Here is a 23,658-nt window from a genome sequence, read left to right on the forward strand (position 1 = left end):
CTCCTCTCCTGCTGGTTCCAACTAATTTGTCAGTTAAAGAAGGACACATGTTGAGTGAAAGTAACAACCTGTTTCATAAACAAGCTCAGCTGCTTTCAAGAGAAACCAGAGGGACTCATGTTCCTTGCTGAGATGCTCTTCTCCTCAGTTTGCTGAATTGTTTTCCAATTTTGATGGAATAATGTTGCTCACGATCTGTGTATTCAACATGAATTTTAGAATCAAGGCTCAGCTGTCAGGTCTAGCTGATTAGGGAAATGAACTTACCTTTTCTTGCCTCCTGGGTAAATAAGGAGAAATGGCCCATTTTAATAGTAGCATAGGGTGGATGGGGAGTAGAAACAGCATGGAATTTTGAGGCCGGCTTGGCTTTCATTCAGTCCAGTTCAGTTCATTCATTCATTCAGCAAATACTTATTGAGCACATATGATAGGCCCAGCCCTATTCTGGGCACTGGGGAGAAATGAGTGGATGAAACAGGAAAACCTCATTTCACAGGGGCTTCAAACCTGCACTCCATATCTTACTAGTTGTGTAAGATATTGGATATATTTCTTTGATCCTCTGAACCTCAATTTCCTCATCCATAAAATGGGAATATTAAGAATAAGATTGTTCAAAAGATAAAATAAGGTGGTGTTTATTAAATACTTTTATCAGAGTTTGGTAATCCCACGTCCGTGGATCCATAGAGAACTGTGGATAGAATTATTGAAAGGCCTATGAACTTGGAGGGGAAAAAAATTACATCTTTATTTTTAGTACTTGTGACAGAAATTTAGCATTTTTGCAATTGTGAATGTAGGAAGTAAATCTGCGACGACTGTAGTAGTCATATGTGTGATTTTGTCACAAATACAAATCTCATTGCAGCTGTTGCAGACATCATGAAATACTGTTTAAGCTCATCACTACTCAAATTGACAGATGTTATTAGATCTGCCATGAAATAGTTATTAAATGTGTTAATAAAGAAGCAAACAGATTACTACATCAGAAGTTTTTTATATATTGGTAATGATATTTCAGTATAATTGGTTTCCTTTGTAGTTGTATGTATTTCACTTTGTGTATTTGAAAACATTATTCTAAGAAGGGGTTCATAGGCTTCACCAGACTGTCGAAGGGGTCCATGACACACACACAAAAGGAAGAACATCTGACTTAGGTGTTGTCTACTACAGTGGTTCTCAAACTTGAACTGTTTCGAAATTACCTAAAGGCTTTGTTAAAACACAAACTACTGTCTCTTACCCCCCAGGTTTCTAACCCAATAGGCCTGAGGCAAGTCCTGATAATTTGCATTTCTCTCAAGTTCTCAGGTGAGGCTGATGGTCCAGATCCAGGGACCACACTTTGAGAACCCTCGTCTAGTATATAATAAGTATTAAATGTTTCTTCCCCACATTGACCTGGCACATGGACACTTTCAGGGCACTGGAGTTCTAGCAAATGATCCAGACTAACACATGAATACACCATCTGACTCTGCTAGCCAGGCCATGCTGAGATGTTTTTGTTTTTTCCTCCTTTTTCAGTTTTATTATGTAGAATTATTACAGTTCAACTGCACATACACATTATATTGCATGTAAATACACATACAGTGTGCTGCACATTTTTTTAGTTTATATGTATGTACTAATGATTGTTTCCAAGAACAGATTAGATCCTCAGCTTTTTAAACTTACATAGTTATCAAAGGAATAAAGCCAACTACAAAATAAGAATCAGCAGAATGTGGTAATCCAATCATAAAGGAAAATCAAATGTGCTTACACATATTCAAGAAGTCAAAATAATAGCTAGTTCATTTGTGTCATTATTGTTATTTTTTTTAGATTCCTCATATAAATGGTGTCATATGGCACTTTTCTTCCTCTTTCTGGCCAACTTCACTTAGAATGACAATCTTCAGGTCCATCCATGTTGCTGCAAATGGCATTATTTTATTCTTTTTTATGCAGGCCATGCTGAGTTTTAGCCCCTCCTCTGCCCATGGCCAAGGTCTTGTGACACTACTGATTATAAGCTCAGCCCCTCCCTTACCTCTGGCCCCAATTCTGTTTTAGGAAGGGGCAATTTAAGAAGTACTGAACATTCTAGGATTCAGCTCTGTTCCCTTATCCTTAGGGATGATACCTGGCTTCTGCTTTATTCTGTGGTACATGAGTCCTTGAGTCATGCCCTTGTCCCTTTAGACAAGTACCTGCCCTCATGCTAAGGTGTGGAGTCCTAGCGTGGATGTAGTGCAATGACCAAGTCCCTGTTACCTGTAGAATCCCCACCTTCCAGATTTTATGAGCTTTGCCTGCTGTTGGTCTTCTTTATGACATGTTTCTCTCTTCTGTGATGTCACTTGCCTGACCAGCTGTATCTGTTGCCATGTCCTTCTGATACCAGATCCTGGGCCTTTCCCTGGCTCAGCACCTGAGACAGCTCCCCATTTTGGAATGAGTTTCTGAGGTCCAGATTCTGCCTGCTTCAGTTAATCCATCATTCTGGAGTCCATAGTGACATACCCCATCATGCGCCAGATAACACATTTGTCATGGTTTGTGATTTGGGGTAGGATCATGCCCCAAATATTAATCTAACATCTTTAGAACTGCTTATACTTGTAGAATATTTAGCTCAATTAATCATTTATTGAGCATCTATTAAGTACTAGGCATCATGCCAAACCTTAGGGATAGAAAAGTGAAAAACTAAGATCCAGACCTTGTTTTAAGAAATGCTCAGACTAATAGGAGATGTAAACATATAAATAAATAATTGTGGTCTTTTTTTGTATCCCTTGCATATTCATTTGCATGGTTATGCTCTAGTTAATAGTTCTTCTCAAATTCTTCTTTAACTGGAGTTTCATTTTGTTTCTTAATCCTGAAGATGATCAGTTGTGAGTTCTCCTTTGGCAAGCTTTTAGTCCTTTGTTTTCTTCTCAGAGCTTGTAGCTCCATTCACTACCCCAGTGATCCCAGTGATCGTTGGTGTTGGGTTGGCTGATAAAGTGACATCCCTCTTCTTTGCTTCATGAAACCAAAGTCATGGTCTTGGACAAAGACAACAGCTTTCCCAGGTGGAGGAGGACAAGGTTGTGATCAAAAGTGTGCAAGTAAGCACTTTTGTGCTAAATCTATCTGATATTCCCACTTCCAATGCCCTCATCTCCCTTTGAAGAAACACTATGGTTATGGGGCTCCACTAGGTCTTAACAATTTGATGTTCTCCCATAGACCATCATTACAAAGTGAGAGGTGGAGATCATGAGTAAATTATGAAGAAAATAATATTAGATGTCATTTATTTCCCATTCTTTGCTTTTTCAACCAACCTCAGTATAATGTGTGAATTATGGCCATGAAGGCTGTCTGGATTCTTACCAATATTGTCTGGCCTAAACCAACTCTACAGCTCCAATGGGATCAGTCATGCTGGGGGAACTACTTGTCTTACCCTGAACTACTGCTGCTCTACTCCAGTGCTGCTGTGATTAATTAGACCTTTAGGAGAGCTAGTGAGTCACCAGTGTTTGAGTATCAGTTTGAGGGGTTAGAGAGTGACCTCAGTATTCTGCTGAATACAACAGTGTGATGAAACACAACTTATGTAATAGGAAGTAGGCACTGGGTAGATCATGGTACATATTATTAAGGAATAAATAACAGAAACTTGTCAGTTGCCTGGAAAGCAGCTTGCAAAAGTAAGAGAATGCAAATAGTTTAATCATTTACATAGGCATATATTAATAGCATCTGTTTTTGTCCAGAGAACTGTCCTAGAACTGCATGTGAGATGATCCCTGCTGCTATGAAGTCAAGTCTAAGTAGGGCAGACAGAATGTTGGAGGCTGTTGGGTGTATGTGTGCTTGCATGTGTGTATAACTATTATGGAGGAATCCAACAGAAACAGAAATGACAATCCAAGAAAATATGCTGAGCGGAGAAGACCAAAATAACTCCAACCACACTGGGCCTCTCTTGCTGTTAAATATAGGCTGAGATCCAAACAAGCAGAGGGTAGTGTGCAGGCTGCAGGGAGAAGGGCAGACACATAAGCTGAGAGTGCTGGCTCTGACCCTGTCTATGACCCTGATTCTGTCTCAGTAAAATAACAATTAGAACAGTAAATGGGCAGGACTTCTAATGAAATAATCTTGTTTGTTTGTTTTTCTTTAATTGAAGTATAGTTGATTCTGGTATATAGCCAAGTGATTCAGTTATACGTATATATTCTTTTTCATGATAGACTATTACAAGCTATTGATTATAGTTCCCTGTACTACACGGTGGGACCATGTTGTTTATCTATTTTATATATAGTAGTTTGTATCTACTCACTTAACCTCTTTGAGGCTGTTTCCTAATCTGTAAAATGGCATTAATGGTAAATGATTCAGGAGATGAAAAGAAATTTACTCAATGCCTACAATGTACTGGTCACCTTACTAGGTATCAAATATTATTTCATTAGCAGATACAAACCAATGAAAGGACATAGAGTTCTTTCTTCAACTGATGTTAGTGTTCAGAAATAGCACAGTCCTAATCAGGTACAACCACCTGTCCTCAAAATCCAAGCTGGGACTTGGAAATACAGTGCCACCCTATTATCTACCCTAAATCCTATTCCTCCAGCTTCAGATTCAGTCAGAGCCACAGACAACTGTCTAGGGGTTCAGCAGTTCCCTCCCACACAGCTCTCCCACCTCATGCTCAGTTACTGCCTGAGACACAGCGGAGAGCTGGTAGGAAGCGTCCTTTCAAGCTCTCCTACATGCTACTCTGTTTATTTCAGTCCCTTTTGGGCCATAATCTCAAACTGGCAATCTTTAGAAATTCAATTTTTGTCTACTTTTTTGATGGCTCCAAAGTTCAGAAGGTTAGAGTATTGCTTTTTAATTAATTCTACTTTCCAGAAGCTCGAAATGCATAGTCCTGCTAACAGTGGTCCCCTCTAACTCTACTGGAAAATGAATATGGACCTGGTAGTTGGCACTGTTTCTGGTCATTATTATTCTCTTAAGACTTCACTCTAGAAAAACTTGCATTTTTGAAATTGCTGTCATTTAATTCCATAGGCAGTGATTTAAGCTTTCATTTTTTTCCATTAAATGAAAATTAAATTAAGCTCATTATTGTATTAGACAGGCATTGATTGTACTCACTTTGGTTTTAATTAAATGCTACTATTCATTATTTCCTCCTGTGTAGTGCTTTTAATTTTCTTTGGTATATAATTTGAGGTAACAACAATATCAGTAAATTACCCCTTACAAATAATATTCAAAGAGAAAGACATACAAAACACACTGTGAAAGCAATTTGAAGGTATTTGATTATTGTTTTTAATTTACGGGTAGGATGTTTATCAGGGGATATTTTCCCATGTTGCTCCTTTGTGATAAAGTAGGGTATGCCCATATCTCTCTTAAGCAGCTCTGACTTTTGCAGTTAATGGCTGACTTCAAGACATCATTGATCTTAAAAATGTGCTGACTTTATGTGCAACACTGAAGTTATGGTCCAGGGGGTAGATGTTTGAATTTAAGTCTAAGAACATTATCAGAAAGGTTCAGAAAAATGTCCAGAGAAGCTTATTTAGTTTTTTCTATAACATTTGTGAAGCACTCATTTCATGCTAGACAGTCTCTTGGGTCCTGGAAATGCATGGAATGATAGAGGACCACAGACCTTGTCCTTATGGTACTTGTATCCTAAAGGGTAGGAGATAACATAATATATACTGACTGCAACCCGCCAAGAAAACAGGATTCCCATTAACCTGCTGACAAGATCACGTATTTTGCACTCGTCTCCTCTAAATATATCAGAATGATAGGTATGGAGTGGCGTAACTGAGCTCAGAAGTGTAGACACCTTCTCTCAAATCCAGAACAGAAGTGGAAAATAGCGAATAGATCAAGCTGCAGGACTGAAGGACTCTGAGAGAAACAGTCCATTCAGCTAGGAATTGGCCCCTATCTGTAGGGGTCACAGTAGTTCTAAGGGTGACCACCAAGATGAGAGCTCAGTGGCCAGTGCTGGCAGCCAGGGTTGACATGGGATAAACTCCCCAGTTACATAAGAAGCCTACAGAGTGCCACCAAGGCTAGTATTTGAAGCAAGCCACAGTCCTATGGACAATATCTTGTGACCTGAAACTGAACCAAACTGCCAATGATTGTACCTGGTTCTGGCCTTGAGGAGCTGTAAACAAGTGCAACATAGGCAACTACACAGGGAGGAGTCAGCCTGGCTGGGAAGAGGAGGACATGTAAACAAATAAATAATTCACAATGAGCCTAGCCTTCAAGAACAAAAATTCTAAAATGTAAAAACATGCCAAGAAGAAAGCCTAAAATCAATGGTCAGGATATGAATGCTCTTCAGATTAAAAGAAGTTAACGTTACCAGTCTGAATAGCTAAAATGGATACATTTAGTAGTCAAGTAGATACATGAGGGAAAACTTCTGTTTAAAAAGTTAGGAAACAAAAGTAGGCTGACATGAAATGAGGCCAGGGAGATATGAAAAAGAACCAGTTATAAATATTAGAAATAAAAAAGAGAGTCATTAAAAATAAAATAAATTTTAAGTAAAATTTAGCAGCTCAGTAGATGAGATGAACTCTGGAATGGTCTTGTTCAAATGGAAAATTAGTGGAGTTTATGATTATAATCAAGGATTCACCCAGAACACAGCAGAGAGGGACAAAGAGATTTTCTCAGTTTTTGAAAAGCAGTTCAATACATGGAAGAAAGAGGATCTTACATAGTCAAACAAGGTGTCAAAAGAGAGTAGAAGGGATAAAGGAGAATCAGTACTTGGGAAAATAATGTGAGAATTTTCCAGAAATGAAGACAGGCAGAATTATTTAGATAAAAAGTTCATTCTGAGTATGCAGCAGAACTAGGCTATATATATATATAAAATATAATTTGTATATACATGTTATATATATATATTCCTAAACAAATTATAGTCGAACTTCAGATTATTAAGGATAATAATGAAAAAAAACTTAAAAACTAGTAGAATATTTTTAATTGAGGTATAATTGACATATTACATTAGTTTCAGGTATATAACATAATGATTCAATATTTTATGCATTACTCAAGTAGAATATTTTTTAAGGGGACTACCTATAATCAGAACATCAAGCTTCTCATTAGCAACAAAAGATATAAGAAAACAGTAGACTAATAGTATCTTTGAATTGCTGAATGAAAGTTATCAACCTAGAATTTTAAAGGCATGTAAAGTATCATTAAGGAATAATGTCAAAATTAAGACATTTTCAGAATTAGAAAGACTAAGAGAGATTACAATCCATAAATTCTCATGAAAAGAATATTAAAGGATGTATTTCATCAAAAAGGAAAATAAATCTGGAAGGAAAGTATGGGATAGATGGAACTATAGCACAGAAATGATTAATATATGTTGGTAGATTATAAAGCATTATAATTAATCATTGATTATAAGAAATAATTTAGTATATTTTAGTATATTTTCTAGAGAAAGTAAAACAAAATCGGAAGTGGTGTTCAGTGGGTACTTTAAGGATGCTAAATTCCATGTTCTTTTGCAGAGAAGGATAGAGACACTGAAAAAAATTAAATTTAGGTTTTCTTAAAAATAAATTACAGTTAAGTATGTATGTAAAAGTTTGACTGTTTCAAAGAAAAAAAAGATAATCTATAGCTTCTAATTCAGGTGAGGATAAAGTGAATATAATATGCATAGCATATACTATACATGCTATGATATCATGTTGATCTAATAGAAGGTAAGGGGAAAAATAAAAGAAAATAATAAAATATCAAAAAGATAATGATGGTAGTTGGTAGAAATAGGTTAAATATATCAGTAATCATGTTCTCTGACCACAGTACAATTAAATTAAAAGTAATAATCATTATAAAATAGTTAAAAATAATACTAACATATGTTTGCAGTGTAACAATGTCCTCCTAAATAACTCATGGATTAAAGAGACAATCACAATGGAAATTACTAAATACTTTGAACTGAGAGACAAAAGAAGTACTAATGAAAACTTGTGAAATGCAGCAACAGTGAAGTTCGAGTACATTTTCCAAAAAAAAATTTGTAAAATTCAACTCAGCAAGCTACAAATATAAAAGCTAATAAAACTTAAAGAAAATATAAGAAAAAAGGTAGTAAAGACTGGTTAACAAAGCTGGTTCTCTGGGAAAAAACACCTAATAAACGAGACAAAAGAGAAAAAAGAAATCAAGCAATAGCTATAGATACAGTAGAACTTTTTAAAAAATGAATTCCATAAACAGTTTTATGTTAATTTGAAAACTTAGATGAAATGCATAATTTTCTGAAAACAGATAAATTGCCAACATCGACTCAAAAAGAAATAGAAACTTCAAATAAACTGATAACCATTAATGAGAAGGAATCAATAATCAAGCCCTTCTATACCCCACAAAAGACACATGATCCAGATGGTTTTAGGCAAGCTTTTCTAACCCCCCAGAAACAGATAATAAACCTTATCTTTTATAAACTATTTCAAAGAATAGGAAAAAAAAAGTAAAGCTACCTAACTCACTTAACATGGTCGGCAAACTCTTGATAACAAAACTGACAATAAAGGAACACTTTAGACCAATTTCATATAATATCATAGTCCTAACTAAAATATAAGCAATCAAATCCATCAGTGTATTCTAAAAGTATATATGACATAACCCATTATGATTGGTCCCAGGAATGCAAGGATAGATCAATAACAGAAAAGCTGTTACACAGACAAAGCCATTTTATCTGTCTATCTATCTACCTGTCTATAATTTAATTACCTACCTATGTAATAATAATATAAAAACATTAATGAAATAGAAAAACACCTAAGTCAAGATAGTGACTACATCTATGAAGAGAGGAAATAATAGGAGGACAGATAGAGGCACTTTAACTTAAAATAGATATTATTACATTAAACAAAATCTAAATCAAAATGGTGAAAAACTAATGATTTGATAAAGTAGAGTTGGGCATATGGGTGTTAAATTATTCTCTAAGGGTTTCTATATGTTAAAAATATTTCACATTTTAAAATAAAATATTACTTAGAAATCATCTGCCTTGAGGCTTCCTAAGCTTGGATGTGCATGTAAATCATCTGAGAATCGTAATAAAATGCAGATTCCCATTGGGTAGGTCTCTGGACTGGAGCCTGAGATTCTGCATTTCTGAGAAGTTCCCAGGCGATACTAATGGTAACAGTGCATGGACCACACTTTGAGTAGTGAGAGTTCATATGTTAAACATACATTAAATTGGTTGGGGAGCTTTAAAGAGAACCTGCTGCCTGTGCCTCAGCCCTAGAGATTCTGATTCACCTGCTCTGAGGTGGTGCCTAGACACTGGTACTTTTGGAAAGTTCCTCATATAATGCTAGTATGCAGACATCATTTAAAACCATTGGGCACAGCTCATTTTATAGCTAAGGAAACTAAGATTCAGGAGAGGCGGATACAAATTCGGGTTGTACAGCTTGCTGGCCACTAGGACCTACTCTTGCAATTCCTATTCCAATTCTCTTTCTAGGTGCAAAATTTTTACTTCAGTCTCTTCCAATATCCTGCCCTTCAGGTTTCCAGGGAGCCCGTTGCTCATTCACTCTTAGCCCAACAACTGTGTAGCCATAGCCTAGTGAAGTAGAATTGGGCAGATCCAAAGCATGGTTGTAAATCAAGTCAGGCTGCCATTGGCACTCTCCAGCCACCTCCCTCCCATCCTTTGCCCTTCCATGCACAAATGGAAACATTCTTGTGGAGGTTATTGCCATGGGTTTGAATAAATGACATTATGAAAGAAGAAAAAACTTTCTTCTCCAAAGATTTTCACTTTTTGGCTTTTTGTTGTTGTTGTAGTTACATGTTGGGCTTTGTTTTCTCTTGTCAGCACTCTCCTGCTTTCTCATCAGCTGAAGTATAAAACACTGCAGTCATTCTACTGCACCAGCACTCATTTACGTGCAAGGACCCATGAGATCCATGCATGGATCTCATGCTGAAGAAAGCCTTAGTACATGACCTCATGTCACGCCACTCACTTGGCACAGGTTTAAAATGTTAGGTAAATTTTCCCCAGCAGTTCCCAGTGTTCATTCTTCTCTTCTAGCCTTGACCTCGGTTCTTCTTTACTGATCCACTGTGATTTGATACATCCTCCCTCAGATGCAGGCATAGACATCTTTCTCCCTTAGTTCTCCTTGACCTTGAACAAGTGAGATTTATGCCTGTACCCTAAGTTCACCTTCAGATACAGAATCCTTGAACTGTATACTGTTAGAGTTTACAGAATAGAAAATCTTTCAGACCAATACTTTCCTTTTATAAAACCAAGGTGGTGGAATAACTTACTCCTCACTCATGGCATGCTGTCCAGTGGTATATCTCATTACTGACCAGCTGGATTCTACCCCTAGCAATCCTTTCCAGACCCAGAGAGAGCCTTTATGGTTCCAACACTAGTGGGGTTTTCATTTCTAATACTGGTTTCATACCAGGACTATCTCAGGGGAAAGAGGCAATGGCTGGTTAGAATTTGCCCAAGGGTTACACTAAAGGTTTATACTTTGTCCGTTTGAGATCTGTAGTCACAGGCAGAAAGGGAACAGCACAATTGACTTAATTAGGCTTTCTAACAAGCCCACTGCACTGACCATATTCTTTCATCTAAGGCAATAGGATGTGGGGCTATTAATTGCTTCCTTTGTGGGAAGAACCAAGGTTTAAGAGCCTTTGAAAATCAATCCACAAGTCATTCTGTTGCTGGATTTTAAATAGTACCTTGACCCTCTTTCCTGAATATAAAGTAACTACTGTATCAATTGTCCTTCCTTTTACTTATCACTTTTCTGGGCAGGAAAGCTGTGAACCATGTAAAAAGAAAAATGACAGCTGCAGAGAGGAGTCCCAGAAAACCATATTTAAGGTATACAAGGAAGAAAACTTTAGACTCAAAAACTATTAAAACTGAAAAGACCTTAGAGACACCATTGAATAAACTGGAGCCTAAAAAAGTAGCTTTGCCAAAGTCAGAGACTCTAGAAAGCTAAAGAAAGACAGGGACCTAGGATCTGGCAGACACAGAATAATCAGTCAAGGTGGGCCTTTTATTATGCAATGTGTGCTGATAAAATAGTACATGTAAGTTGATTTTTCATAAAATCAAATTATATGTGAAGTCTATTACTGGAGCTTGCAGTTAAGAGGAATCCAGTGATAAAGACTGGAAAACAATTTTTTTTCTTTTCCCCACTGCTCTTTTATTTTTAATCAGGGTTTGTCCACAGGGGAGTTGCTTAAAGCCCAATATATTGGCAGTTTAATGAGTTCTTATTGTTGAGTTTGTTTTCTTACTAAGATGAAAATGATGAAATGGTAGAATAGTTAAAGCAATGAACTACAGGTAAGGAACCAAAGTTCTAGTCCAGATCTACCACTAAGCAGTTACGTGGGCTTGGATGAGTCATTGAACCTTCATAGGCAGCTAGTTCCTCGTCAGCTGTTCTAGAATAATCTCTAAGGCCTGCCCTTCCCTAAATCTGGATCTGCTCCTCAGACACAGAAACATGGGCACCCGTTAGAGGAACACACCCAGATGCTATGTGCAGTGACTCAAAGGACCACATTTGGTCTCTTTCTCCTTGTTTAGGATCTCACACAAATGTGACCCTTGCTCCAGCAACAGCATCACCTGGGAGCTCATTAGAAATGCAGAATTTCAGGCATCACCCAGACTCGCCAAACCACAACCTGCATTTTAACAAGGTCTCTAGGAGATTCATAAGCACATTGAAAGCACTGGCTTAGGACACCTAGTCCAGCTTCCTAGATGATAGATGGCTTTTCTTGGAGCTTCCTCAGTGCCCCCTTTTGTATCCACCTGTGTGTTGATAGTGCCTATCAGGCTGTAGCCTGACCCAGCCAGCCCCGGTTCTGCTTCCCTTCCTGTGTCTGACTGGCCTCTCTTTTTGGCTGATGTGTAAAGTAAGTGGGTAGGTTGACTGACAACAGAAAGAAAAGTCAGCATGTCCCTGGGGCAGGGGGACAGTAAAAACAGAGACAAGATATATAAACAGGCATCCTGGGACCACTTAGTACAGAGATAAACAGTCCCACATGACGCAGCAAACTCTGAAAATACTTACAATATAAGTTCTGTCGATTTAAAGAGTTGTTAGACAGGTTTTTCCAGGTCAAAAATAAAAAGCACGGAAGACAAATAAATAAAAGGAAAATAAAGATATGAACAGGCAGTTCACAAAAGAGAAATAGAATGGTCAATAAAACTATGAAAAGATGCTCAACCTCAGGGAATTCAAATTAAAGCAATGAGATGCCATTTCACATCTCTCCAAAAGGCAAAAAATATATAACTTTTATTCTTTTTTAAAATAGTATTTTACTTTTAATTATGAAATGTTGAAGACATACAGAAAATAATATAACAAGTGTAATAAACATCCATGTAACCACTGCTTAGAATCAATAGGTATTAACATTTTGCCCTATTTACTTTTTTTTTTCTTTCCCCATTTTTTAATGACTAAAACTAAAGCTTCACTCCTTTCCCCCGTTATCTCCCCCCATCGCTCTCCTGAAGTCACTGGGTGTTCTTCCATGTGAGACTTGATACTCTTCCTATGTATGAATGTGGCCATGGTCAATGCGTGTTCTTGTTTCAGTCACACTACATATGTCTTTCGGAACTGGTGTTTCTTCACTCCACATTGTTTTGTGGATGTTTCTGTGTTGAAATATGTAGTTTATTCATTCTTTTAGAACTGCTTTTCCGCATTTAATTGAATGAATACAACATTGAGTCACAGGTTTAAGGAAATGAAAAAGAGAAAAAATAACAAATTTTGGTTCTGTGTCTAGTATATTTTAGGTCAAAGATTTCCATACCAGATTCTAAGAATCCTGTGCCCCTTTACTGGTCTAAACCTGTGACTTCCACCCTGAGATGAATGCTCTCCCCTGCATTTTCCTAACTTCTCGGAAGGTCACTGTCAGAGCAGAAGCACTCCTGCTTCTGGGTGGTGGCAGAAGGGCAGAGGACCAGCGACTTCAGGCCCGTGGGCAAGCTGCCTCGTGGCCCCATGTCTTACCCCGTGTTTTGGGTCTGCAGCCATGCCCATGACTGGAAAGGGCTCAGCTCCCTGCACCAAACAATACATGGAGAAAACGCAAATACTTTATCGCTACAATTTATCCTAAAGGAGATTTGCAAAGCCACATGCCTGAGATTTATGGTGTGACATCCAGAGATTTCATGCACTGTATTTCTCATTTATGGGCCTCAATTTAGTTAAGAGAAAAGAAGCTATCTAGAGCAAAAACACCCTAAAGCTTTGGTAAAATTGGATATTTAATTAATTCCAAAATCACCACATGGATAAAAAGTGAGCTTCAGACCTGCATGTTTAAGCATCCCCATCCTCTGGCCTGCTTGTTAGCTCCCTACTAGGTCTTGGTGACAGCTTTGCTCCAAGAAAGCTGTGCTCAGGAGCTCAAATCCTAGGGCTCTCTCAGGCAGGCCTGCAGCCTACAAAGCTCAGGGTGGAACCTTTCCACTAAATAACCTGGTGGGGTGAATTGATTTGCATACGCAAATAACTCATTCCTAGATGGTCTATAGGATCATTGAGAGCACAGAATAAGCCTCTATTTCAAAGCCCTCCTGGAAAAGCACAGAGTAAGAGAGTAGTAGAAAGAAAGCAATGGCCACCAGGGAGGCAAGTCCTCCACCTGTCCACAGCTGTTTCTGCGTACACACACGGGTGACAGCACCTGCCCTACCTTTCTCAGAAGAAGCTTGTGTGACTCACAGCAGACAATGAATGTGAGCACTGTTCTGAGGCTGCAATGTCCTTTATACAAAATAGGGATCATTATAGTCATGTGCACAATACAATGATTTGTTGATTGACTAAAAGATGAGAAGGAGACACATACCACATTCATACATATGTTTATCTTTATGTTTTATATATATGAACACATTTATGTTCACATGTGTGTTTGTATTCATATTCGTGATTATATTACTGTTCATGTTTCTATTTATTTGATTTGAAGCCAAAAGCAGGGAACTTGGGAGACTCTGAGAAGCTGAAAGTGCAACAGGCTTCTCATTTCTTATGGATGGAGAAACAGACACCAAGTGGGGCAGTGCTTTGCACAGCTTATCAATATTGAACTCAGACTTGGGAAAATAGTCTATTTTACTTTTTTGTTTAAAATCAATGTGTTATCTGCTGGCAAAAGATCTTGACTTACCTTGAGTATATGCTCCTGCACAGCACCTCCAGTTAGAACCTGAGCTGTCAGATTCTAAATCCCATTCAGATTCAGCTCACATTTCCTGACTGCTGACCTTGTACTAGTCGGGTAAGCAATTTGCCCTAAGTCATCCAGGCTCATCTGAACTCTCCGCCTTTCTCATTGCCTCTTATCACGCTGAGCCCTGCTGTCCTTTACATCTCTCCACACCCCCATGCTTGCCCTCCCTCCACCTCTAAAACTGGCAGCCAGTTAGGATCTGTCACCCTTAGAACTGTCTCCTAGAGTAGGAAGAGCTGGAAACCTTGAGAGGTTACCCCTTTAGCCTGTGACCTTCAAAATCTGGGAAGCACTCCGAGTTGTTAAGAATCATATAGTCTCTGATGAAACAGCCTGACCCTGAGGGTGGGGACTTACTGACTTTGCTTAGCTGGGAAGGAAAGAAAATCAAACATCAGCTGAACACACACTACGTGCCAGGCACTCTCCTAGGCAATTTCATGGTTTCCATTTTCCTAAATCCTTACTACAACTAGAGAAGTAAGTATTGTAGTTCATTTTATGATATGAAATCCCAGAAAAGTAAGTATTGTGCTGCCAACCACAGAGCTGGTAAGTGACAGAACAGCTTTCTCTGGTACATGCTTCTGTCTCTGGCCTATGGGTTAGGGTGGTACTCAGCATGTTAATGATGGTTATGTAATTTCTAGGCCTCCTGGCTCATTCCAGTCTCCAGTGACCCACTCAGACCTTCTATGCCAGGCATTATCTCCCTGCTCCTCTTCATGTACCCAAACCTAACCCAGCCCACACTGCTTAGCTTAACTCTCACTGATAGATCACCTCCTCCTATATAGATCCATAGCCTTTCTAATCTGGTGTCCTCGGTCTGTACTGCAGCCTAGACCACCCTGCATTCTCTGCCCACCAAGTGGCAAATGGGAATCCCACCTCCCCATCACCCAGTCAAGTCCCTGAAGGCAGAGTGTAGGGCCCAGGACAGCCATCCGTGGCCCTCTATTTGGCCGGACTTCCATTATTGCATTCCATTATTTGCCTCAAGAATTTATCATCGCTAATAGGGGAAGTAATAAAGCACTAAGCTTTATCAGGCATTTACATCATTCTTTGATTTCACTTTATGAAAACAGTTTAGATAAGGAGAGGAAGAATAGAGTGAGGCCCACTGGAGTTGTTTGAAGACAATTAAAAGAAGAATAGCAGTTGAGAAGAAGACTGAATGGGGGAGGGGTGACAGAGGACAAAGCTGACCTAGCCTGCATGCCAAGTTTGCCTGTGGGCCAGATATCTGTTAACTGACTGGTCAAGGATTCTGGAAAGGGAGAGGTAGAAGAAATCATGCAGGCCTCTTCCCAGAAATTACAGAAAAAGAAGCTAAGATCCAACAGACGCAGCTGTCATCTTTTTAAAACACTTCTCTCTGTCATTCCCGTACTACAAGTTCTTCAACTGTTGGCCACAGCAGCCAGGCTTAGATGGAGACAAGCTTCATGCATGACACACATCCATTAGCATATGCAGATTTTGACTTTTCTTCCATTCAATACATTTTATTTAGTGCCTAGTATGTTCCAGCCCCTTTAGGAACCAGCAGAAATGTAATTTTCTCAGTGATTTCTTCATTGCTTCCAGTCTAATTAGTACTCCCATGCAGAACCCCTGTGCTATTCTTTCACAGTATTTGTCACTGTTTATAATGAAACATTTATTGGTGTGTTTATTCGCCTAAAGTCTGCCCCTGTCCGCCTGTAAACTCCATGAAGTGAGGAAGTTTGTTCAATATATTGAAGTGAGTCAGTTGTTCAATGCATAGTAGGCATTCAATACATATTAAATTAATAAATGAATGAATGAATGAAATGTGCTAGGGACTGGGGATATAGCAAATTATAAGACATATGACTCTGCCCTCACAGAACTTAATCAGAACAGGAAGGGGAGGCAAAGCAGACAGTTTTCAGCGGGGCAGGAGTGATGGTGCTCATGCTCATTTCCAGGGGAATGGGTTGGGGGCACCATCCTTGCTCTGCTGTACCCCTTTCCCATCCCCTCTTGAAACTGACTAGAAGGCAAAGGAGTGAGAGTGAGGTGCATAGTGACCTCCTTGAATCTGCTCTAATGAAAAATAATAATAAAATGGCAAGTCAGTCAGTACCTGAAGAATCATTATTAACAAATTACTAGCAATGCATTTCACAACTAATTTCTGCATGCAACACTACAGCAAGAATGGCTTACAGGATGGGATCCAAGTTCTTTCTGCAGGAGGGGCTGCTTTGCAACTTGCCTGACCTGTCTTTTCTCTCCTCTCCCCTCTTTTTCCTGGGTGCCCTCACACACCCTGAGTCCCAGCCTACACACCATGCTTTCTTGCCCCTTCCTGCACTCCCTCCCAGGGAAGCCCTCCTCCACCTGGAAAGCCCTCCTGACTGCCTGGGCCACCAACTCCCTCTCTCTTCTGTGCTCCTGCCCGCTTTCTGCTTCCTTCACCATGGTCATGAGCTATATCCTTATCCCTAAATACATACAGTGCTTGTTTCTGCATAGTGGGATTATGTGTGGTTTTTATATCCTTCTGGATACTTTCAGATATTTTCCATTTTTTCTACAGTTATCATTCCTACAATTATTTTATAAATGGGGGAGAAAACTACTGGTATTTTAAAAAGATTGTGGTTATTTTATGTCTGTCATTTCCACAATACTATTGTTGGACTGTCAAGGCCAGAAATCGATTCTTTCTTGTTTATCTTCAAAGCTTAGAACCTATTATGTGCTCATTATATGTCAGGTGGCTGGATGGATGCATAGATGGAAGACTGGATGGATGCATGGGGAGAAGAGGGCAGCAACTGAGCTGGCAACTAAAGATGTGAGTCTGAGCCTCAGTTTATCATCAGGAAAGTAACAAATCCTATTGGCCTCAGCATCATAAATTAATAGATTGTTCCCAGGGAGTCTTGTGACCATTCCCTCCCATAGCAAGTGCTGGTGGGGCACGCAACGCCCTGGCTGGGGCCTCTGCTCCACAGTCCCCACCCATCTGTCTGAAGTTAGTCCTACATGGCACCACTGAGACTTCCCTTTCATTGCACTTGTGGAACTTGGTGCCACCAGTCGCACTGCTGCCTGTCTGGGATATTATAGACATGCTTTCTCTGTTTATTGTGATGTCAGTTTGCACAATTTCTCTTCAGGCGCTTGGAGCCTTTCAAGCATGAAGCTCCTGGAGATGAATGAGCCTTTATCGGGGTCTCAGTGCTCTTTACTCAGTAGGAGCCAGCTATGCTCTTGGCTGTCTTAAATTTCCAGCCAGATTTTTCAAACCTTTGACTGAGAGACCAGGGCCAAACAGAGACTGGCCCCACAGGTTCACCAAGCAGGGATGTGGCCAGTCACTAAGTGGAGGGGTGAGGATGGCGACATCTGCTTCCTTCTGGTGTCGACTTGGAAGGCCTGGAGATGTAGATTCATGCAGCTAAGCCGGGGTGGCCCAGAGTATTCACCCGGGTAAGAGCCTGGAGAAAGGAGGCACCCCTGCAGAGTAGGGAGCGTCTCTGGGATAAGACAGAGGAGAGGAAGATTCTGCCAGATACAAAGTTTGTGGTCTCGGACGGGGGCCTTCAGCTCTCTGAGCCTGTATCCTCGTCAGTCAAATGGAGATGGTGTGACCTGAGATAAGGTGGAATACTAGAGACATTCGGAAGGAGAAGCCCTCCTCCTGCAATGCTGCCTTTGGGCTCCCTGAGGCCTGACTGTCCTGACAAGTGCCTCTGGTTCAGCAAGGAGGGAATTTCTCCAGGACTGGCTGCCGACCTCGCCTGCCGCCTTCCTCACTGCTTCTCCACTCCCCTCCCGACTGCTGCTCCAGGAGGCCAGCTGAAGAATCAGAGAGAGAGCTGGTGGCTAAGTAGGGGGGAGAAGAGGGGGTGCAGATTAGACAGAAGCTTCTTCTGCAGTAACTTCAAGGGTTCCCTAAGGTCTCCCTTCAAAGTGATGCCAAAGCCTGGGCCCTGACAAGTGGCAGGAGTGGCAGACGGGCGCGACTGGCAAAGCACTTTGAGTAGATAATTAGTTCAGGCTTTTGTGCTCCTCTGTCTTTGCCCTTCAATTTGATCTGATGAATCACCCCTCCCGACACCCATCTTTGTCCCCCCTACCCTGCCTGACTTTCATTCCTCTAGAAAATCTACTTGAACTAAACTTCCCCAAATCCAACAGAATAAAAAATGAATGCAAGAGTAAGTTTCTATGCTGCAAAGCTGTCTTGTGAAAGAGAGCGTTTTCTTGAATTCACAATATTTTCCCAGAGGCAAAATAGTCAGGTGTTGCTGCTGTAGAGCTAGTTACACAATGGTAACTGGAAGTCTATACATGACACTTGTGTGGAGCCCATGCTTTGGGCATTTGGGAAAAGAAGTACAGGTCTGCCTAGAACAGAAAGTCGGCACTGTTGCCATCAGCACCCCAGCCACCACTCACTTTTTTTCTTTTTATTCTTTACACTTTTTAAAAGAAATATAATATACATACACTAAAAACCATACCTCAGTACATGAATTTTTACAAAACGAAATTGTTCGTATAACTTCCACACAGACATGGTATGGAATATTTCCCAGCACATGAGAAGCCACCCTAGGCCCCCTCTGGTCATTACAGATTCCTTAAAAATAATCGTTATCTGGACTTCTTTCCCTATGAATTAGGGTTTCCTACTTTTAAAATGTATGTAACTTTATATGAATGAGCATATAAATAGTATTAGATGTTTTGTGTCTGTGAGTTATTTCCATCTAGTTGTATATCATGGTAATTCAATTTTCTTTGTACAATAGTCCATTTTATAAATGTACCCCAGTTTATCCAGCGAATTAGGTTATTCATGCACATGTCTTTCGGTGCACATATGTATGCATTTCTTTTCAGTATTTCCTTAGGAAGGTCAAAAATATGTGTCTGTTTATTTAGCCTTGGAAGGTATTGCTAAGCAGTTTGCCAAAGTGGCTGTACCAATTTGCACTCCCTCCAGCAGTATATGAGACTTCCAACTGCTCCATAGTCTCACCTTGGTAGAGTCAGGGTTTTGTTTATTTTGTTCTGTTCTACTTGTCTTTAGCCATTCTGCTGGGTAGTTCATTGCTGTTTAAATTTGCATTTCTTTGATGAATAATGATGTTGAACATCTTTTCATATGCTTATTGGACCGGTGCAAATCTTTTGCTCTTTTTGTTGTTATTGTACTGTATATTTTTTTCTTATTGATTTTAGGAGTTTCTTATACATTCTGAACAAAAGTACTTTATCAGATGTATCCATTGAGAATATTGCAAATATTGCAAATATTTTTTTCCAGCTCATGGTTTGTCTTTCCATTTACTCAATAGTATCTTCTAATGAGAAGAAGTTTTTAATTTTTATGAATTCCTATTTACCAATTTTGGTTTATGATTAGTGTTTTTTATGTCCTGTTTAAGAAATATTTACCTATGTCAGTGTCAGAAACATATTCTTCTGTGTTATCTTCTAGAAGCTGTATTGTTTTGCTTTCATATTTAGGATTGTAATTTATTTAAAGTGGATTTCAATGTATGGCATGAAGTAGAGAAACAGACTCATTTTTTCATATAGTTAGCCCACTAAAGCAGCACTGTTTGTTGAAAAGATTACCTTTTCCCCATTGCATTCAATGGCCTCTTTGTTATAAATCAGGAATTATAAATGTAGGTTTGTTTCTGGACTCTGTTCTATTCATTGGTCTCAAAGTGTCTGTCTTTGTGTCAATACCACTCTATTTTAGCTAACGTAGCTTTATAATGTATCTTGATATCAGGTACTCTAAATTCTCCAACTTTGTTCTTTTTCAGGATTGTCTTTGCCATGCTTAGCTCTTTACTTTTCTGTATACATTTTAGAGCCGTCTCACACACAAACACACACACACACACACACACACACACAGAAATCTGCTGAGATTTTGATTGGGATTGCATTTAACCTACAGATTAACTTGAGGAGAACTGATATTTTTATAATTTTGAATCTTCCAATCCATTGGCATAATAGGATTTTCCATTTATTTAGGACTTCCTTAATTTCTCTCAGTAATATTTTGTAGTTTTCTTTGTGTTCTTGCTAATATTTCTTTAGGTTTATTCCTGTGTGATTTTTAAGTTCTTTTGTATAAGTTGTTTTAAAAAGTTTGTTTTTCTTTTGTGACAATTTCTTTTAATGGAGGCACTGGGGATTGAGCCCAGGACCTTGTGCATGCTAAGCATGCACTCTACCATTGAGCTATATACCCCTACCTGCCCCCTTCAATAAAGTGGTGATCCAGTGGTTTATAATTTTACGTGACTATTGTTCATTTCTTGAAGAAACTTGGACTTTTCTAATGTATGACTCATTTTTTATAATATAATTTTTGTTGTATATTGATGCTGTATCCAAAGACCATGCTAAATTTACTTACTGATTCTAAAAGTTTATAGATTATTTTGGAATTTTTATATCCTGTTATCTGCCAAAGTTGACAGTTTTATTTTTCCTTTTCTAAACATTATGCCTTTTATTTCTTCTTCATGCCTTATCATATTGGCTGAGAGAACCAGTAAAATGCATATTAGAAGTGGTGATAATTGATACCATTGTTTCATTCCTTAACTCAGAGGAAAGCTCTTAATATCTCATCATTTGGTGTGACATTAGGTGTAGGGTTTTCAAAGATGTCTTCTATCAGATTGAGGAAGTTTCCTTTCTGCTCCAGTTCCTGTGGTTGCATCCTAAAACTTAGTGGCAAAAATGACTATTTATTATGCTTAAAGATTCTGAGAGTCAAGAATTTAGACAGAGAACAGTAAAGATGGCTCATCTCTGTTTCACGATATCTGAGGCCTCAGTTGGAAGACTTGAAGTTGAGGGAATGGAATCACTTGAAAGCTTGGTCACTCACATCTGGTCGTTGATGCTAGCTAGCTATTGGCCAGGGGTCTCACTACTTGGGCTTCTCCATACACTTTTTCTGTACAGGATAATTTGAGCTTTCTTGTAGTGTGGTGTATAGGTTCCAATAGCGAGTATCCCGCAGAAAGTCAGGGTAGAAGCTTCACTGCCTTTTATGGTCTAGCTTCAAACGTCACACAGCATCATTTCTACTGTGTTCTGTTCAACAAGATAGTCACAGAGTGCTGCAAGTTCTGGAAGAGCACAAGGGAGTAAGGGGAACAGAAATTGCTGTGACCATTTTTGAAAAATACAATCTACCACAACTTCTATACTTAATATGTTAAGGGTTTTAATCATGAATGGGTGATGAATTATATCAAATGCTTTTTCTGTATCTATCAAGTTGTTCATATAATGTTTACTTTTTTTTTTCTATTAAAGTAGTGCATTACACTGATTTAATTTTGAGAATTAAACCAACCTTATATTCTGGAATAAGCCCAATTTGTTATGGATTATCCACTTTGTCTGTAACTCATATTGATTTGCTAATACTTGGTTTAAAACTTTTGCATCTGTTTATGAGAGAGTTTGGCCTAAAATTTTTCCTTCTTGTAAGCCTTCTTGGCTTTTGTTATCAAAGTTATGCTAACCTTATAAAACAAAATGGGAAGTCTTCCTTAGTTTTTAATTTTCTGCTAGAAGTTTGTATGAAATTGGTTTTACCTCATCTTTAAATATTTGGAAGAATTCACTGGTAAAGCTATATTGGCCTATAATAACCTTTGTGGAAAAGTACTTAGTTATGTATCATATTACTATGATTGTTATCTGTTACCTTAGAGATCACTAGAGTATATATCTTAAATTAGTATGCTTACCATTCCCAAATGAGGCGAGAACCTTGGATTACTTAAATTTCAATTACTCCCACTGCATCTTTTGTCCTTTTGTTGTCATATATTTTATTGCTACACATATTTCAAATCTCTCAAGAGAGAATTACTGTGTTAAATAGTCAAAATTTATTTAAATATTCCCCCATATTTTCCCTTTTCAATGCTCTTGAGTTCCTTACATTACTGTGCTTCTGTTTGGGCCAATTTTCCTTTTACCTTAAGAACTCTTCTTAATATTTCTCTTAGTGAAGATGTACTGGGGGAAAAAAACTTCTCAGCTGTTTTGACTGAAAATGTCTTTATTTTGCCTTCATTTTTGAAGACTGTTTTCACTGGGTAAATAATTCTTGGCTGACAGTCATTTTCTTTCTGTGCTTTGTGTGTATCACTCTGTTCCCTTCTGCCCTTCATTGCTTCTGTTGAAAAGGTGGTTTTCATCTTTACTGATGCTTCTTTGAAGGTAATGTGTTTTTTCCCTCTAGCATTTTAAAGATTTTCTTTTTGTCTTTGATTTTAAGCAGCTTTATTTTGCTATGACTGAATGTGTTTTTATGTATATTCTGGTTGGGGCTTATAAAGAAACAATGTTTTATTAATTTCACATTTTTTCAGCCATTATTTCTTCAGATATTGCCTCTGTCCTTTCCTCTTTATCCTCTCTTTCTGGGACTTCAAATTACATCTATTTTACACTTTTCATTATATTTCGTATGTCTCTGACTCTTTTCTGTATTTTCTGTCTTTTTTTTCTCCCTATAATTCAATCTGATTATTTTCTACGGAGCTCTCTTCTAGTTTACTAATGCTCTCTTCTGCTGTGTCCAATCTACTATTAAACCCTTCTACTGAATTCATTCTTTCAGTATTATGTTTTTCACTTCCAGAATTCCATTTAATTCTTATTTCATAGATTCATGTTCTCTGATGAAAATTCTTCATATTTCATCAACTTTTTAACATATTCTTCAGATAATTTTTTAAAGTATGTATTTGATAATTCCAGTACTCTGGTATTTCAAGTCTGTGTTTCTCTTTGTTTTTTTACCTTGGCTTTTGATCATTTGGCTCTGTTACCTAACATTCCTGATAATATTTTATTGAATTCCAGAAGTTCTGGATGATGTTCTTCTTCACAGAAGTTTCATTTTCTTTGGCAGGCAGATCATGTTGATCCAGTCAGGGAGTAGATCACTCAGGGCCGTGGAGACTCAATGAAAGACTGAGTAGAATTGTCAGGAATCAGCAACGTATTGAAAACTGGGCAGGGGATGCTGGAAGAAAGGGGGTGGCTAAGATTGGCATGAGAGAAAATGGTGTCAGAAGTTGGGAACCTCAGTGACAAGGAGAGTGATGCCATTGAGAGAGATAAAAGGAGCATCAAAATGAGGAAAGAATAGGGAGAGATTTGATTGCCATGGAGTTGGAGCATGCCTGTGAACAGAAACTGAGG

The 23,658-nt window shown here is 38.6% G+C and overlaps 1 protein-coding gene and 1 long non-coding RNA gene across 2 annotated transcripts in view; one reads left to right on the plus strand and one right to left on the minus strand.

Annotated features, from left to right (window-relative positions):
* Window positions 1-23,658, plus strand: part of ALK (ALK receptor tyrosine kinase) — a 675,174-nt gene that overhangs the window by 393,648 nt on the left and 257,868 nt on the right. The window lies entirely within an intron of this gene.
* Window positions 1,806-2,235, minus strand: LOC140685896 (uncharacterized). The gene is made up of 2 exons (XR_012059347.1): window positions 2,144-2,235; window positions 1,806-1,933 (listed from the first exon to the last, which is right to left on the minus strand). It is a non-coding gene; the product is annotated as an uncharacterized lncRNA (long non-coding RNA).

Source organism: Vicugna pacos, chromosome 15, assembly GCF_048564905.1.
Source record: "Vicugna pacos chromosome 15, VicPac4, whole genome shotgun sequence".
NCBI lineage: Eukaryota > Metazoa > Chordata > Mammalia > Artiodactyla > Camelidae > Vicugna > Vicugna pacos.